Raw genomic sequence first — 17,891 nt, forward strand, 5'->3', positions numbered from 1 at the left:
AGCAAGCAATGACCACAGAGAGTAAATAAACACAAACATAATGGCTTGAGGCTATATTAGATTTAATTTTCTTTCTTTAATTATATGTGCCTATGGGATATGTAATTCATTCTTTAGTGGGAGAGAAGGAGGAAAACCCAGAGAGAGAGAATATGAATGAGAAATAAAGCCAACTGCTAGGAATGACCTGTCTGGCAATTCCCCAGAGCATTTTTCAGCAAGGAGAAGCTGGACGAGAGCACTGCAGAATTTCAGGGGTGGGGATGTAAGTGGGGTGACAGTCTCTACTCTTAGGAAAGTCTCAATTGCCTCACCATCTCCAAGAGGATAAAACTACCACCCACCTACCCGTGGGTGGGATGATGTCAGGCCCCACGTCCACCCACCCAGGGTTGAAAGCAGGTGCAGGACCTGGAGGTGGTAACCACCCAAGGTCAAGCAAGATCACTGATCCACATCATCACCCCCTCCTGAGTGCAGAACCCCAGTCTTGCTCATCCGTCTATCCTTGTGTATCACGTACAGTCTGTCACAATGTAGAAAGAAGCCCCAGAACATTTACTGAATAAACAGATGAATGAATGAACGATTGAACGAATGAAAACTGTTCTTATGTCTGTGCGTAGAAGAAACTCCCCTCTTTAGGAATCATTCTCTCTTTTTGTTTCTTTGAATCTTTTCTTCTGTGTTTTGTCACATTGCAATGCAAAACCACCCTCACACCCTACATTCAAACCCTGCCTAAAATCCTTGAGCTGTGCACAAATACAAAAAAAATATTGGTAAAATAAATAAACAAACAAACAAATAAATAAATAAAAATAAAAAACCACACCAACGTAGGCCAACTGAAGTCCGTCTGTCGTGGTCTATCTTGAATGTATGTGGGAAGGGACTGATGTTTATTTTTGTGCCTACAACATCATATTTCAATCCTGGTTTCTCCTCAGTTTGGGCTGAATTCTAGCTTTCAAGACATTCTCAGGCATAGAAATTCCCTCTTCACATGGGATGAAGTCAGCTCTGTGCATCCCATAATATGAATCCCAAAAGCAGGTGTTGTGAATTCCTGCCCTGACGAGCTTCACGGATTTGAGAACCTTAGAGCTGGTGCATAGAGAGTATGGCTAAGGTGCTACCAGAGGGACACAGCAGGTCTTGGCCACCCTGCGGTGCAGAGGGGAGCCTTTGATGAAGTCAACCAGGGGTGGGTGCTGGGCTGAGAGATGGCTCTGGGGCCAGAAGCCCACATCCAGCCCTCTCTTGATCATGACATCTGGTGAGCAATGAGAGGTGCCCCCGGCTGAGTCTATTCACTAGTGAAGCAGCGTAAAGGGGTCAGCTGGCCAGGTTGCGCTCGCTAAACAAGCCAACCTATGTCACAAAACATGGGCCACATGCCAGTGTTTTCCTAAATGCTTTGCCCCTGTTAATGCATTCGCTCATTTCATTCTCAGGATCTGATGGGCTTGTTCCTATCATCACTCTCACACTACAGGGAAGACACTGGGTCCCACCCAGGAGCACCTGAGTCCTTCTCCCTGTTCTATGGCTTGTGGGCAGTGGGGCCAGGACGGGGACTGAGTTAGGTCCTGCCAAGGTGGTAGTGATTCTCATCCAAGGCTGCGTTGCCTTTCCAGCTATGACCTCTGGGCACGGAACTTCACCTCTGGTATCTATCACTTCTGTAAAATGGGGGATAATTCGATAATAAGACCCACCTCAGTAGGCTGTGCTGAAGATGAAAATTGGTTCCATCTAGTGATGCTTCACCTATCGTATGTATTGCATAAATAGGCTCAGTTTTATTTGGCTGACGACTAGAAATGGGAGAAACATGAACCCCAATTGATATTAAGTTTATTCTCCTTTACATGTAAATACAGGTGGGACTAACTAAAAAATGGAAACCTGCTAATATAGATTTTCCTTTAAAAATCTTTTTTTTATAAGGTAAATGTCGCAGGGCTATTTCCTATAACACACAGTTCTCAGGACTCCTATGGATTAGTCAGGTCTCTCTGGGGGGCTCTTCCTTGGAGTTTTCGTACATTGAACAAAATCAAATTTCCTTCCTCTTTCTCCACAAGAGGCTATTCCATTTATTGGTTATTTGACACACCCATGCAAGCTCCCTGTTTATAGCCTTTCCCCATCACAGCTTTGTAAGGCAGGCATTAATAACTCCACTTCACAGAGAGGAAGCCTGAGTCTCTACGAACTTCTGTGACCTGCTCGAGGTTTCACAGCTAGTGAATGAGGGCGGTGGGGTCCTAGCTCCCTGTCAGCTCCCAAACTTGTGCCACCTAAAGTGTGCTGGCATAGACCGGGCTTTATATGCCTTTGGGCTTCAAAAAAGTGTAAAAACTTCAACATTTAAACCGCTTTTTGGATGAAAGATTTGGAAAACTAAAAGCCATATACTTCCCTGTCCCCTGACAGTAGATTGGCCAGTAGATGCCATTTCTTCATGAGCCGAGGTTATCATTACAAAATTTCATCATCATATTTCATCACATACAGGCTGGGGACCCTCGTCTTCTACTCACAATGCCCCAATTGCTATAGCTTTGAATATTTTTGCCTTTATATTTGCTTTATCTTTTTTTTTTTTTGCTGAATTACTAAGTAAATTACAGACAATGAGATTTATTATCTCTAAATATTTCAGTACATACCTCTAAAAAGGGCATTTTCCTATCTAACCACACTACCACGATCACACCTAACAAAATGAGCGTCATCTAATAGTCCATCTATATTCAAATTTCCCCAATTGTCCCAGAAAGGTCTTTCATAGCTGGTCAAATTCTCCTTTGAAATTCTTGTCCACAGGAGAAAAATAGCTGGTCATGTTTGCAAGCGAGCATTTGGGTGCACGTCCCCAGGCAGGGGGTCAGAAGAGGCTTGGGTGACCCCAGTGAAAGCTCATAGCCAAAACATAAGAAAACCAAACCTCATCACCATATATGAGACGCATATACAATCAGGCACTGGTCTTGCCTGTCACAGGTACAAGTTAAATTTAATATTTAAGACTCAGTGGTAGGTTTTCCTCTGGGCTTCTTACCTATTGTATGTACCTGGTGCTGACGTGTGTAACTCCTCCCATTACTGGCAGCATGGCTGGTTCATCTGCTCCTTGGGTGCTCAAAGTCACAGTGAGGTGTCAACCAGGAAAGTGGACTGCCTCTCCGCCCCAAGCTCTGAGTGCCCACAGGGAAGAGTCAAAGGCCTGCCAATTTTGAATCTCAGCACTCTAGGTAGGAGGTGCAGATGCTGCTGAAACCTCACCTGCTCCCCCAATAGAGTGACCAATCATCCCGGTTTCCCCGGGATTGAGGAAACATGGGGCTTTCAGTTTTAAAACCAGGACAAGTGGATCACTCTACTCCCCAAGGCTCCTCTGCTTGCCCCTCCTGGTGAAGCTCTTCCTTCTTATTCTGGCTGACACAGTCACCAACCAGCAGTATTTACTGAACCCCTCTTATGCTCCTAGCAGAGAACTAGGAGACTATACAAAGAAGGGCAATGGGGACTGACGCTATTGACAACTCACAGTGTGTCCAATGCTTCACAGATTCACCCCCAGGTGTCACCTCTGTTGTGGAGGCAGGGATGGTTGTGTCCTATTTTCTAGTCAGCCTGCCATCTGTATGTGAGAGTTACTTGGGCAGTTTTACACAGAACAATTCCAGCATCTCAGTCCCCAAGAGTTTCTGATTCAGTTGGTCTGGGTGACGGTCAGGCACTCCTATTTTTAAAAAGCACTTCCAGATGACCCTGGGCACTCTTTTCCATGATTTCAGACTAGGCCTGTGTTTTTCAATGCACAAGTCTAGGCAGCCAATCCAGGTGGCATGTGAGAGGAAACTGCTCTGCCCAACCGACACCCAAGATGGAGGTCCCTTCATACACAACAAGTGTGACAGCCCAGTGGTTAAGACTCAGGCAGTCTGGGTTTGCATGCTCTTTGCAAGCTGCCCAATCTCCTTCTGGGGAAAAAGGCAGGGGGGTGGTCTCTGGTCCAGCTGGCTCCTTATCTAGGCAACCCCAGGGTAAGCTCCTGCGGTCATTTTCAGGCAAACTAGCTTGTCGCCCACACTGTGTTCTATGAAGGAGTGAAAGCCACAGAGGGTGCCTACCACAGATCACAGATACCCATGTCTTGAATAAAAGTTGGTAAAATATGACAAATGCTTATGAGAACATAATCAATAAGGTCAGACAGTTTATACCAAGTGCCAAATGCAGAGCTTCATTAGTAAGCAATGTAGGATTGATGATGCACAACTGAGCCCTTAGGGATGAGGTAGGCTTGGAAGGCTTCCTGGAGGAGGTGAAGTAAAGAGGAGAGGGCAGGTCCTGCTCAGAAGAGAATGGACGTCCCCACCCCATCATCATAGTCATTTGGAGAAAAATAATTCGGGCGTCACTTCATTTTCAGACCCTTGCATTTTAAGGTCACCAACATTACCAGTGACTCTAGCTTAGAGGTTAAGAGCACCAGCTCCTGAGATGAACTACCTGGGTCCAAGTCCGGCTTCCTGATTACATAACCACGGGCAAGATAGAATCGTTGTCTGTAAAACTGGAGACACACTAAGATCTGCCTAATACGACCGCAGTGGTGATTATCAGATAACGCACATAGAGTGTGCAGTACAGAGCCCCCAGCCAATGCTGGTAATAGTTATTGCTATCATTATTAACCAAAGGCTTGACCAGTGGCTATAATTACCTGGGTCCTACATCACCTCTCACATGATTAAGGAGAGCTCTTGGTGAAACCATTACTCACAGAAGATGACTCTCTAGTACTGGGATGTGGGCATGGCTGACATTGACCTTCGAGGGTCACCATGTTTGGAGAATCATCAGCTTCACTCTAGATCCAATCTGGCTGCAGCTTAATACTATACCCAGTGGACAATAGGCTGACACCTTCATTTAATAGGACTGCTATCGCAAAATACCACAGTTTGGGTGATTTAAACAACAGAAATTAATTTTTTCATACTAGTTCTGCAGCTAGAAGTCCATGATCAAGGTGTCTGCAGGTTTGGTTTCTCCTGAGGCCTCTCTCCTTTGCTTATAGCTGCGCCCCTCCTCCCTGTGTCCTCACATGGTCTTTCTTCTGAGTGTGTACAGGTCTGTGTCCTAATCTCTTCTTATAAAGACACCGACCAGATTGACTACGGTCCACCCTGAGAGCCACAGCTTAACTTAATCACCCCTTTAAGGACCCTTCTCTCCAAATACAGTTCCACGCTGAGGGGCTGGGAGTCAGGACCTCAGCCTGTGAATTTGGGGGGGACATAATCGTCCCACAATAGCTGAGTTCTGTTTTTCCACACTGTTCTGTTAATACAGAGCAGTGCGACATTCCGGGAGCTTGTCTTGTCTGCACAGGGAGAAAACCTGGGGTCCCTCAGGGCACATGGCACATGGTTCCACACGGCAGCCCAGCCAGCTGTGTCTGTCTGAAGCATTCACAGGAGGCACAAACCACCAACAGTGTTCAGCATAAACAAAACCGTCACTTCCAAAGTGCTTTGGAGAAGGGAAAATGAGTTTTTAAATATGAATCATTTGTTGAACACAGCCGCTAATAGGCACAGCCAATATTTCTCACTAATGGATGGGCTGAGAAATGAATTGACAGACAGTCTCACATAATGAAATGTGTGTACTCTTTACAATTACTAACGAGTTAGAGCCGTTCATTCCATCACTTAGTAAATGGAATTTCTACATTTTTTATCTTAGGTTAAATAAAATGAAATCTTGTTGGTGATATTCAGCCAAAAGGAAAGGAAAAATAAAATGGTGGGTTTTTTTTGTTTTTTAAGGTTTTGGGTGCACTGGTGTGTTTTAACATGCTTTTTCAACTTTTAACCTTCATTTAAGTGCTGACAATCCAGGAACTTTTATAATAAATTAATGGCTTGTGGTGCTCAAATGCAGAAGGAATCAAAATTCCTACTCAAATTATTGAGTTACCAAGGTTTGGTCTTACAGGCTCTTTTAGAGTTTTTTGTTTGTTTGTTGTAAGTAAGTACTTGGATCTTTAAAATGTTTAATTTACATGACTCTTTTCTTTGAGGCAGCACCCAAAACCAAATTAAATTCATTTAAAAATTTTTTCTGCTCTAATAGCCTGCAGTGTCCACTTTGGCTTTATTAACACACACACACACAAACACACACACACACACACACACACACACACACACACACACACACACACCTTCCACTTAAAAGGAGTTCAAAACCTAGAAAGCCTAGAAAGTTAGGTTAGATTCTAGGGTTATTTTGGACATTCTCTCATATTCTTTTGTTGGCTTGAAAAGCCAGCCCCGACAAAGACGAAGGCTTTTGGGTCTAAAACAAGTCATGGTATGGTACAGTGGTCTTACACCCAGGCCCTGGAGTCTGACAGATTGCATTTGAGTCCTGACTCTGTCCCTTGCCACCTGGGAGGGATTAACTCATCCAAAGCCACACAGATAGTAAGTACCTACTCCGTGGGGTAGTGAGAATTAAATGACATCAGTTATTAGTGTCCGGCACATGCAAAAATGTTGGTGGCTGTCATCGTTGGTACTGCGAGGCTTACATGGCACAGCTCTGTCGAAACTCAGCCGTGTTTGATATTAGCCACAACTTAGCAAAATCAATGGGCTTGTGATCAACGTGAACCGCTCTTGTCAAATTTCCACTTTATTTTGTGCTATGTAGCACAAAGCAGCACTTAAGCACAAAGAATCGGAGAAACTAGAATTTATCAAATGTCTGCAAGCCATTCTGAGCCTCTCTGAAAACTCATGATTGCCGACGTTCACAAAGGAAGCACCTGCTCTGATGCCCACAGTTTGAAGAGCTTCTCTTCTTGGCAAAAGCAGCCAATCAGTGATTTACCTGACCAGTGGTCGCCTGCCAGTCAGTGCAACGGTAACATCTCCTCCAGGGAGCGTATGCTGCTCGCCATCTGAAGCCTAGACCAAAATCTTGGTCCTTTACAAACTCTAGATTTTGGTGCCTCACTCTCTTCTGGTCTCTCAGTGACAGAAAGTTATTTTCTTTCCACAGGGAGGGGTGAACAAAACAGAGAAACAAATTCCTTCTCCACTGCACAGGTGTCAGGGCGAATCATAAGAGAGGAGTGTTCGAGATCTAGGGATATATGAGCTGTGGGGTCCCCAAGCCAGCAACTCAACCCTTCCTACGGTTCGGTCCTCTGTGGAACTGCACCAGTGTCTCAGGGGCGCCCCTGCAGACCATCATTCACCAAGGCAAAGACTGCAGACAGACCTGCTTTTCCCCCTGTTGCAGAGCCGGCTCCTGCAGCTGCTTCCCCCATCTCATGACAGCCACCGTTAGCAGCAGTTGTTGATGATATTTGTCTCTGCTACCACGTCTCAGGGTTGACAACCAGACAACTCAGCCTTCCTCTGCAGCGGCCCCTCTGAGTTTGGGGGCGCTGCAGCTCATAGGTCATGACATTGCTCCTGCTGAGGGTCAAGGGGCTGCTCTGGGGCTCCACAGCTCCTTCAAGGACCTGGGCACAGCTTCCTGGACAGCTGTACACTCCTCAACCCAGCTATGCCTGCCATTCCTTCCTGCTCTGCCCTAAAGCCTCGCTGACTTGGTCATGACACCCCGCCTCCGCCTCTCCCCACTGGAGGCTCTGAGGGTGGGGGTTGATTTCGGGTCCTCATGTACCTTGGCAGATCATGTGGGAACAGTGTATTTGGGGGAAGTGAGAAAAGGTCAACTTTGTGTCATTTCTCTTGGCAGTATATTTGTGTGTGCCAGAGATTACACCAGGACAAAGGGTGAGAAGCAGGAAGCCTTAGCCCAAGAGTGGAAGGGTGGGAGGGGCACCTAAAAGGGTGCTTTTTAAAAAATTGAAGGATAATTGGCATACAATATCCTATCAGTTTCAGGTGTATGTCCTAGTGATTCGATATTTATACATATTACCAAACAATCCCCATAATAGTATAGTTGCTATCTATCTCCATACAAAGTTACTACAGTATTATTGACCACATTCCCTATGCTAGAGGATGCTTTAGACTGTGGGAAAGAGAGTACGTGAAAGCAGACTACATGTAGTGTCAGCAGCAGTAAGGGCTATTTTTCCCCCACATAATAAAAATTCCAGAAAGAGTTGATCTGGGGGGTTGGCTCAGTTACTCAACAGCGTCTGAACACTGAGAAGGTGCTGCCACTATTTTCTGAGTTGGAAAGTCCAAAAGGGAGCGTGAGGCATCATTCTGCTCTCTCAGGGGGGAAGAGCTTTCCAAGAAGACCCTCTACCTAGTTCCCCTAATGTCCCTGGACCCAGCTAGGTCCCATGGCTGCCAGTGGATCAAGAGCAGCTGGAAAGTGAGCTTCTGGCAATTTCGGTCTCTATTTATCATTGATCCGGGCTCCACGAGCAGGGAAATGTAGGTGGAGGGTGGCTATTGGAGAGGAAACAAACACCACTGGTGCAGATTCTATCATCTTTGAGGATTTGAGAGCTAGCGCCACATTTTTGCTGCATCCCCCCAATATATTCTGAAAAATTCTTTTGCAAATGTGTATATTTTCTTCTCCTTACCCCCTCACTAGGGACAATATGCATTAAATCATGCAGCACAGTCCTGCATGGGCCTGTACAAAAATCTGGTGACAAATGTGGGTTACATATGCATACCAGAACAAGAATTAGCTTCATAGTCAAAGAAGCAAGATAGCAGCATAAATAACTAGAATATAAATGCCTTTATCCCTTTATTGAATCAGAGGATTAGGAACCTAGGATTTGCTATTAATTCAAATGTTTTAGCAAATTAGTACTCACAGTGGTGAGAAACCCTAGCATCTCTTCCTGATTCTTTTTATCATCAGGCAAGGAGCACAGCTTCACATGGAAATCTAATGCTACCATGTGTACCACAAAATGTGCAAAAACAGATGTAGAAATAAATAAAATGTAGAAAATGTTTCCAAGATTTTATAAACCATACCACCGAATTAAAGATACCTAAGGTTATCCATGCAAGGAGAAATAAACCTACTGCATGCCCATTTCACAGATGAACTAACTGAAATTCAGAGGGATAATACTTAAGACTCAGAACTAGCAAGTAGGTCTCTCTGGCTCCAAATACTGTATTTTTATCGCATCACCCAACAAAAATCCAACAGTCTAAATATGATGATAGATTTTCTTTCAATTCCTCGAGTAGTGAATGTTCTATTTTATGTAAATTACATTTTTAAATGAATTTTTTTTTAACGCTTTGCATGTGAGATGGACTTTGATATTTATGAAGTATGCAAGTTACAAAGGCACTTCGGTGCATGGGAAAACTATCCCAGTCTCCATAATGGCTTACTGGATTGTTTGGTCAGGCTCAAGAGGCTGCAGCTACCTTGGAACAAATAAACACTCAGACTGTGTGTCCCATGAATGGCAGTGAGCACTATGCCCTCCAAAAGGGGACGGACTCAAAGGATGCTAACTCACCTGAAAAGTGCCAATTTTCACTCAGTAAGCCAGGTATAAATGTGCTACGTAATAACACCCATCACCTCATTGCCAAGTCACAATTTGATAGCTCTTCTATTAGTCAAAGATTTGCAAGACGTGAAACATCTATCTGTCACTCTTTTATTATTTCCGAAGCAAGGTGCACGTAGTTGTTAACTAAATGTGTGATTTTTCTATGGAAAATCATCTGGCTGTGAAGGTGAAAGCGTTTTTGAATGGGTGACAATCGATTGCTCATGAGTGAAATGTTCACTGACTAGAATAATAGGGTTGATCTAAGAAAGGCCCTTAAAATCTATAGCACCTACTCGAATGGCCTAGCTTTAAAAATAAAGAACCTGAGGCAGTAAAAGTTGAAATATTTGACATAAGAGCACACACAAAGCTAGCAGTTAAATTGTGCTATTGTTGTAACACAATTGTTTGTTATTATCAACATATTATAACTTTATTGTAGAAAATTTTGATATGCAGAAAGAAGAAAAATAAACTCACTCTAATTGCTCCACTCTTAAATAATTATTTTGGATTTTTGTGTTTGTTTTTTTTTTTGCAATCTTCCTTTCTTTTCTATTTTAACTGTCAGCTGTTCTAAGATTCCCAATTCCTATAATATATTCTTACTCAGATACCACACTCATTAAACATAAGGATATCTAAAGTAGCTCCTAAAAAGTACTATGAATGAATTGACTTTGATTGGAAAAGCATTGGATTTCCAAGGTTCTCTCTCCACCTTGGGCAGATGGGCTTCTGAGAATCGTTTCCCCAAATCAATTAAACATAGTTGTGTATCAGCATGTCGTCAGAACTTATTTTAGAAGCCAAACTCCATCAGGTCACTTATTTTATCTATGTTTCCACACTGGGCCTCTTTCCCCCCCACTGAACTGACTGGGTGTTTGGTCAACATGTAAATTCAATCCAAGGGCACGGGGTCACGAGGCTATACTCAGAATCTACGTGGTTCTTTCTAGAGCACATCGTATTGAGTGTGTCATTTAGTCCCCTCACAGACACTCAGAGAGGGACTGTTGTGACTCTTTTCCAGGTCAGGGACCTGTGACGCAGGGAACAGGAGTTCAACAAGCGTGACTGTCTGAAAGCCGCACGTTGGGCTCCGAAGCGTGAGTATTACGATAATTAGACCGGCTCTCAGCGGGACCTGAGTTTCTGTTATTGAAACTCTCCCAGCAAAGGCTAGGCTACGGGGCGGTAGGAGGTTTCTTGAATTAAATGAGAGGTTAGGCTAGATTACTTCTAATGTGCCTCATCCCCTGAAAGCCTATAATTCCATGTTCTTCCCTCTTCTAATTAGTGCTGGTGTCGGGTTGGTAGGGGGGCACAGAGTGGCCAAGGAACAAGCTATTTTGCTGATGGAGCTAAGAGCCACGTGGCCCAGCTTCAGAGGAGTGTCACATTTGCATGACAAGTCGGAGCAGCCCAGGCAGGGGATTTCATTTCATTCAGGTCTCTCTCAATGGTCTTTCGTGGGGCTCCAAGGACAAAGTTCATAATGATTTTTTGTAACTTTTCGGTTTTCTTCTCCTCTCTGCCGCCCCCAAATGCTCAGGGCTTTCTCCCTTTCCTCCGTCATAAGTGTCCTCCCCCTCATCCATACCATCCTGGCCCTGCCACCCTATTCGCTTGTCCCCCTATCATGACCATCTGACCAGTTACCTCTTTTCCTTCCCCAGGAAACTACCTGGGGAATACGTCCTGCCTGATCTCTTTTCTTAAGAGGATTTGCATAGATTTTGCCCTTTCTACTCTCAGAAACCAGGGAGAGGGGGCAGGGACAGAAAAGGCCCAGTTGGCAATTCTGAAACCGCTATATGTAAGGAAAGATAAAGCCTGAAAATGCCCACATATTAAAAACTGTGGGTCCTCTCACACAGAGGGACATACTGGCCTATGTCCTGTGTCATGCACGAACTGTCTGGCATGCCGGAATGCCCCTGGTGCCCAGGCGCTGTCAATCTGCCACCATCAGCACAGTGGGTACTGTCTGAAGGGTGGCCTCTGCAGTAATATTACAAATGAAATGTAATGAGGGAGAGGAGGCCCATGGATGAAATGGAAGTTGCTTTGCCCCCGTAGGCTGGCATATACAGCCGAATCCATGGCTAGCACTGACAGGACCATGATACAAGGTAGACAAATCACGTCTGCAGTGAAGCTGCGTCTATAGCTACAGGGCGGACGATACAATCTAACTGCTCAGCTCCTGTAGCTGTGTGAGTGGGCTCTGAAAATCTTCATTAACTGAGGCATTGAGATAATGGAAAAATAATGACACAAACAGGACAATTGCTTTCATTATAGTGTAGGAATTAAATCACAACATCTTTTATTCTACCCCCCTCTGAGTTCAGAGAAGACTCTTAGGGGTTGTAAGCTCTCTCTCTCTCTCTCTCAGATGAAGGAATGTTTAAATAAATCTATAACTTTAGCTCATTATCTACCAATCCTTAGGACTTTAGACATGTGGGACATGTGTTGGCCTCCCTCTCTGCCCTTTTCCCGCTTACCTCTTGGAATCTTTGGCAAGATAATAAAAAGTGGGAAAACTTTTTTGGGGGGTAGGAATGGGACAAGCAGCATAAAAGCACATCAGAGTTAAGCAGGGAAATTCATTTGTCCTCTAAAAGCTCCAGTCTGAAAATGGAAAGAAGCCAAGTCTTCCTTCAGCTAAGAACCTGCCACCTGCTCTCTAGAAGGGGATCTAGAACGATGCACAGAATGTGGAGACCAAACATATGCCTCTGGGATGCAGCCTGGAGCCCTCGGCTGTGCAAAGGCCTCAGGTAGTCGTGGTGACACAGGAGAAGGAGGCTGCAAAGCAAAGGAGTGCCCAGGTGTGCAGCAGGGCTGGAGCCTTTAAGGCAGGCTGAGAAAACAAGGTGTTTGCAGGATCCTTTGAAATCTGAGTGGGTGCTCAGCCAAATGTAAGGCTGTGTTTCAGGTAATGCACTGTATCTAGTGCTCTAAATGGCATCATAACTTAATATAAATATGGGACAAGTGCTCAGTTGTCTGAAGTTCTAGTTCATCAAAGTGCTAAACTAAGATGGGTAATAGTTTCCCTTTAAAGGGGCAGTGAGAATTGGATTAATATTTAAAAATTCACATTGTTGTTGGTGGTACATTTTTGCTGTTGATTGAATTGTGAATTTTTGATGACAGCCCTGCATCTAGGCTCTGCATTAGATGACTATGTGCCCTGTAGTGGCATGAGTTGTTGAAACACCTCAAGAGATGTGTTTATGTCTTAACCCCTGAACCCTTAACAGATGTAATCAAGTTAAGATGAGAGTGGACTCCAAATCCACTGACTGGGGTCCTTATAAGAAGAGGAAGGTTTAGAGAAAGGGACACATGAAGAGAAGAAGGCTGAGTGGTGATGGAGGCAGACACAAGCCCCCGACTTCTGGCAACCACGAGAAGCTATGAAAAGACTAGGAAGCTTCTTCCCCAGAGCCTTCAGAGGGAACGTGGCCCTGCTGAAACCTTGATTTCAGACTTCTGGCCTCCTCAACTGGGAGAGACTACATTTCTGTTTTACGCAGAGCGTGGTGATTTGTTGCGGCAGCCTTAGGGAACTAATACATGACCTTACGCAAACTGGTTGACTTTTCTGGGTCTCACTTCCCCAGGATTCGATTAGGATGGTTCTCTCTGCTCCACATCCTCACGGCTGCCTGTAGGAACCTCTCCCGAGCCACATTCAGCAGCCTTTCTGTTCTTACGCGTCCAGTTTCCTTTCCAGGACCAGTCAACAGTTCTGTGAAAGCGGGGCTGATGTATTCATGTCATTCACTCCTCCACCCCTGTGGCTAATGCCAGGAACATAGCAGGTGGTCGGGAAATATTTTTTGGGGGCGGGGAAGGGGGGGTGCATAAATATTAGTATTAATGAATTAGAACATGTAGCAATAGTAGCAGAACACGCCTGGCCAGTAATTGCCTTATAGGTAAAGCCAACTTAGGATAGTGGGCTAACAGTTAACCCTGGGTAAAGGCGGAAACAAAGAGAGAAAAAGGAGGGCAGCAAGGAGTGACTGGGTGGGCTGTGTATAGAGGTTGAAGGTTGGGGATAAAGACTCCGTAGGTTGACACGGAAGGTCCACTGGGATTGTAAAGAAGCTGCCGAGTGTTGGCCAGCTGGCCCAAGCAACTCAACAAAGGCACACAACCCTCAGGAGTCTTGACGAAACGATCTACCTTCCCCGGCTGTTAGCACCTCAACCCACTCCTGGATCTTAGAAAGTGTCCTGTGGACATTAGACAACCTTCACTACAAGAGGAAATCTTTTCCAACTCTGCCACATATCAATTTTACTAAACACAGATTGATGAAAAGCTTTACTTGAAATAGAAATCTGTGGGACCAGAAGAGGGGTCTGGTTAAGACTCCTGAAGAGTATAAAACAGTCTAAGAACTTTTTGGTCTACCTTGAATAGGTTATGCTATCTAGTAAGTGTGTGTGTGTGCGTGTGTGTGTGTGTGTGAGAGAGAGAGAGAGAGAAAGAGAGAGAGAGAGAGACAGAGAGACAGAGAGACAGAGAGAGAGAGAGAGAGAGAGAGAGAGAGAGAAGTGGGGTAGGAGGGAGACAGGAAGAGAGGGTGGGAATTTAGGATGAGGTTTCAAGAACAAAGAAAATCACTGCAAACCCACTATCACCCGTGGGAAGCCTTTCTCCTTCAACTCTTGCAATGATACAAATAAAGTTCCACAGTTTATTTTGTAACAGTAGGGGGAGAATTCACATACAGAATCCATTCTCATAGGTACCACGTTAGTTCAATCTAGTTTCTGACAACAAAGTGTGTCTTGGTTTCTGTGATCATAAGAATATATTGGGTCTTTGTTCCTGGTTCCTGACACAGATCTTCTGAGACCCTTGGAATTCCCCGAGTGTTAAGAGTGACACAAGCATCTTTTCTTATTCATAATAAGGCCCCTTCAACCTGGCCTGACTTGATGTTAATGAGTGACACTTGGTGGGCCCCGGGATAGTTTCAGGCTGGGGCTGGTTGCTCCAGAAACCAACCACGTGATTAGAGGTTGGAACTTGCAGCCCCACACCCCACATGCTGGGGAGCAGAAAGGAGCTGGAAATTGATGGAGTTCAGTCACCAGTGATTCCATTAACCACGCCTACATAGTGGAACCTCCGAAAGCTCCTAAATGATGGGCTTCGGAGAGCTTCCTGGTTGGTGAATACATCGAAGGGCTGGGAGGGTGACACACCTGGAAACCCCGTGCCCCTCCGTACTTACCTGTGCGTCTCTTTCACTTGGCAATTCCTGAGTTACATCCCTTATAATAAACCAATAGTAGCAAACTGTTTTCTGAGTTCTGCGGGCCATTCAAACAGATTATCACATCTAAAAGGGGGTTGTGGGAACCTCTGATTTATAGCTAGTGGGTCAGAAGTACAGAAGGCCTGGAATTTACAATTGGCGTTTGAAGGGAGGGCAGTCTCACGGGACTGAACCCTTAACCTGTGGGGTCTGTGCTAACTCTGGGTAGTTAGTGTCAGAATGGAATTCAATTGTAAAACATATTTGTCCTACATATTTGAAGTCAGAGGGTTGTGAGGAAAGACAGTTCACAGTTTCTGACAACAAAGTGTTATCATCATCATTCTTATGTATCATTATTAATAACTGTGAATTGTAAAGTTTTTTAGAGTTTACAAAGTTTACCTAAACAAATAATTTCATTTGATGCTAACACTCTGAGATTATATTATTAATACCTGTTAATCTGTTATTGTTTTCATCTGCATTTTATAGGCTCAGGGTTGTAAAGCTAGTAAGTTATTTTGTCCAGGATTTGTGACTCTAAATCTATTATTCTCCTAGCGTCTCTTGAAATATTACCCCAACATCTAATGGCTAATTCTCTATTTCTACTAAATGTAGATAGATATTAGTTCAGTTCCTCCAAAAGCGGACACCAAGAAGGGATTCGCTGTGCAAGACACACCTGTGGAGAGGAAGTAGCTGGGAGAGCCCTAAGGTCGCTATGCAGGTCTGACACCTGCGAATGAGCCTGGGAGGAAGAAAAGTGGGGTGGCAGAGTCTTAGAATACAATGCAGCCCCCCCAAGAAAGTTTCAGCAAGAACAATGAGGAGTTCTCAAGCTGACGTCACGTGTAAGAGGAGTCCTGCCTCTTGCAGGAATGGGCCTGTCTCAGTGTCCCTGGGAGCAGCCTAATGTGCTAGTGAAATGTGGCTACAACAAACTCGGGCCAGACTCAGGAACGGCTACTGGGGCTGTCAGTCAATTCTGCTCCCCATAGGAGGCAATCTGAGAGGCCTTCTCTGGACTAGTATGTTCTACCCTGTGATAGCAAGTAAAAAGTGTTACAATATTTATCCAGGAAAGGCACTTGAGAAAAGCAACACCATGAAGGCAAAAGGATCTTTCTCCGCAGTTCTCAGCAAGGAATGCACTAGTGGGGTTGGAAGGGAGCAGTACTTGCAGTTTGGCCATCCCTGTGCAAATCTGGAAAGAGCGTCCTGCTGAAGGATTGAAGTCTCATCTCTGCCTCACCTCTCCCTCACCCACCGGAGATTCAGGTGGAGTTCATTTTTGTGGCTGGACTCTATGCTACAGCACTTGGGATAAACTCAGTGGTTTTGCTGATTTTTCTCTCCTTGATGAAAATTTAAAGGAAGATCCCAGCTGTGCTGCTTCCTTTATTTCTTCTGGTAATAGCCTTGAACAGTAGGGAGAAAGAGGCTGTGGACGTCTGAGTGTGGAACTAATTGAAAGTATCCACTGAAACTAATGACACTTAATGGGGATGGAATTTGCATCTCGGAAATCTAAGAAGTCTGGCCGGGTTGATGAGAAGAGTAGTTTATACCCGCTGCATCTGTTTTTCTGTGACCCACTCACTTCTCAACTCCTCTTGTTCTGCCTTTGATTTCTGTTTCTCTACTGACTACTTTCTGGGAGTCATGGATGCCCCCTTGTGCACCAAATGTACCAGCCTGCGTCCCCATCTATCTGCAGAGGTGCCACCGCTGACCTCCATCTCCCTCCCTCCTCTGGCAACTTCATTGATGGATGCATTTTCCTGTTTGCTTTCAGCTTCTTGATAACTCCTTTCTCTCTCCTTCACACATGTCTCATCTTCCTCTTCCCCCCAAATTTAGGGATTCTGAAAGCTCTGCCCTCCGCCTTGAGTGCTTAATAAGTGTTAGCTATTATGATTATGTTTTAAAATCTAAGAGATTTTTAGATTTTCTTGAAATGTAAGTCCTGGTATGTGAGGTCATGGCCACAACTAGCTGCAACCTGGCGTGGGCCGTATGTAGGGACAGTCCCCTTAGAGCATGACGTCTCCATTTTAACACGAACACCACCAACCGGTTTACTCTCGAGCATGTCACTGCCCAGTCTCGTGAGGCATTTCATTTCCAGTAGTGTTGTTGGCAGTAATTTTTGCTTTCTTTTTCTCCCTCATGCCCTGCCCACCTTTAACAGGACTCGGTGCCTCCTTCGTCGTGACCTTACCCATTCTCCCACATTCACACTCTTACTCGCCTCAAATCAAGGATTTTTTTCCTGGTTACAACAGCCTTCTCAAAACTCCCATTCCTCGTGCTCGCTTCGGCAGCACATATACTAAAACTCCCGCTCCTCCCTCACTGTAATCCTGTTTAAATTCTTCTCCCCAAAACAGTCTCTTAAAGAACAACTCTGCAGGTGTCTCTCCTTGTTAAGCCACATTGGTTGCCGCATTGTCTGGCAAATGTGTCAACCACGTCCCCTGACTGCCCTTCAGAGCCACCCCACCTCACCTCCACATCTCTTCCCTTTTCATCTTTTCCTATTCACACCCCTCCTTCCCGCCCCTGCCCAGTCTCTATGACATGGAGCCTTAGGGAATACAGGGACTCCAGGTCTCCCAGGCAAAGATGAAAAGAGCCAGCAAGGAAGAAGCGGGGAAGAAAAGATTCTGGAGATAACCCAGGAAACAAAATTCAAATAAAAGCATAGGATTCAGGGCACAAATTCGAGATCAAAGAACTCAGGCTCCTGCTAAAGCCACAGTTCTTCCCAAACTCCAGGAAAGCCGAGCTCTGTGAGGCACAAAGAGCATTATTCATTGCGGAATGGCAGAACTTTTGTGTACTACACATAGTTTGTGATTTGGGGCGGGGGATGGTCAGTTTGTGTTTAAATGTATTCAACCCCCAACTCTCTGGGGTGATTGAAAAAGCTTCAGCAGGGCGTTGAGCTGAGTCAGACTCAGACTGAGTTCCCATTCCAGCCCAACCACTGTTGGCCTGATTGTGTCATCTTAGAACATTCTTCAACTC

The sequence above is a fragment of the Rhinolophus ferrumequinum genome, chromosome 16, assembly GCF_004115265.2.
Source record: "Rhinolophus ferrumequinum isolate MPI-CBG mRhiFer1 chromosome 16, mRhiFer1_v1.p, whole genome shotgun sequence".
Lineage (NCBI taxonomy): Eukaryota > Metazoa > Chordata > Mammalia > Chiroptera > Rhinolophidae > Rhinolophus > Rhinolophus ferrumequinum.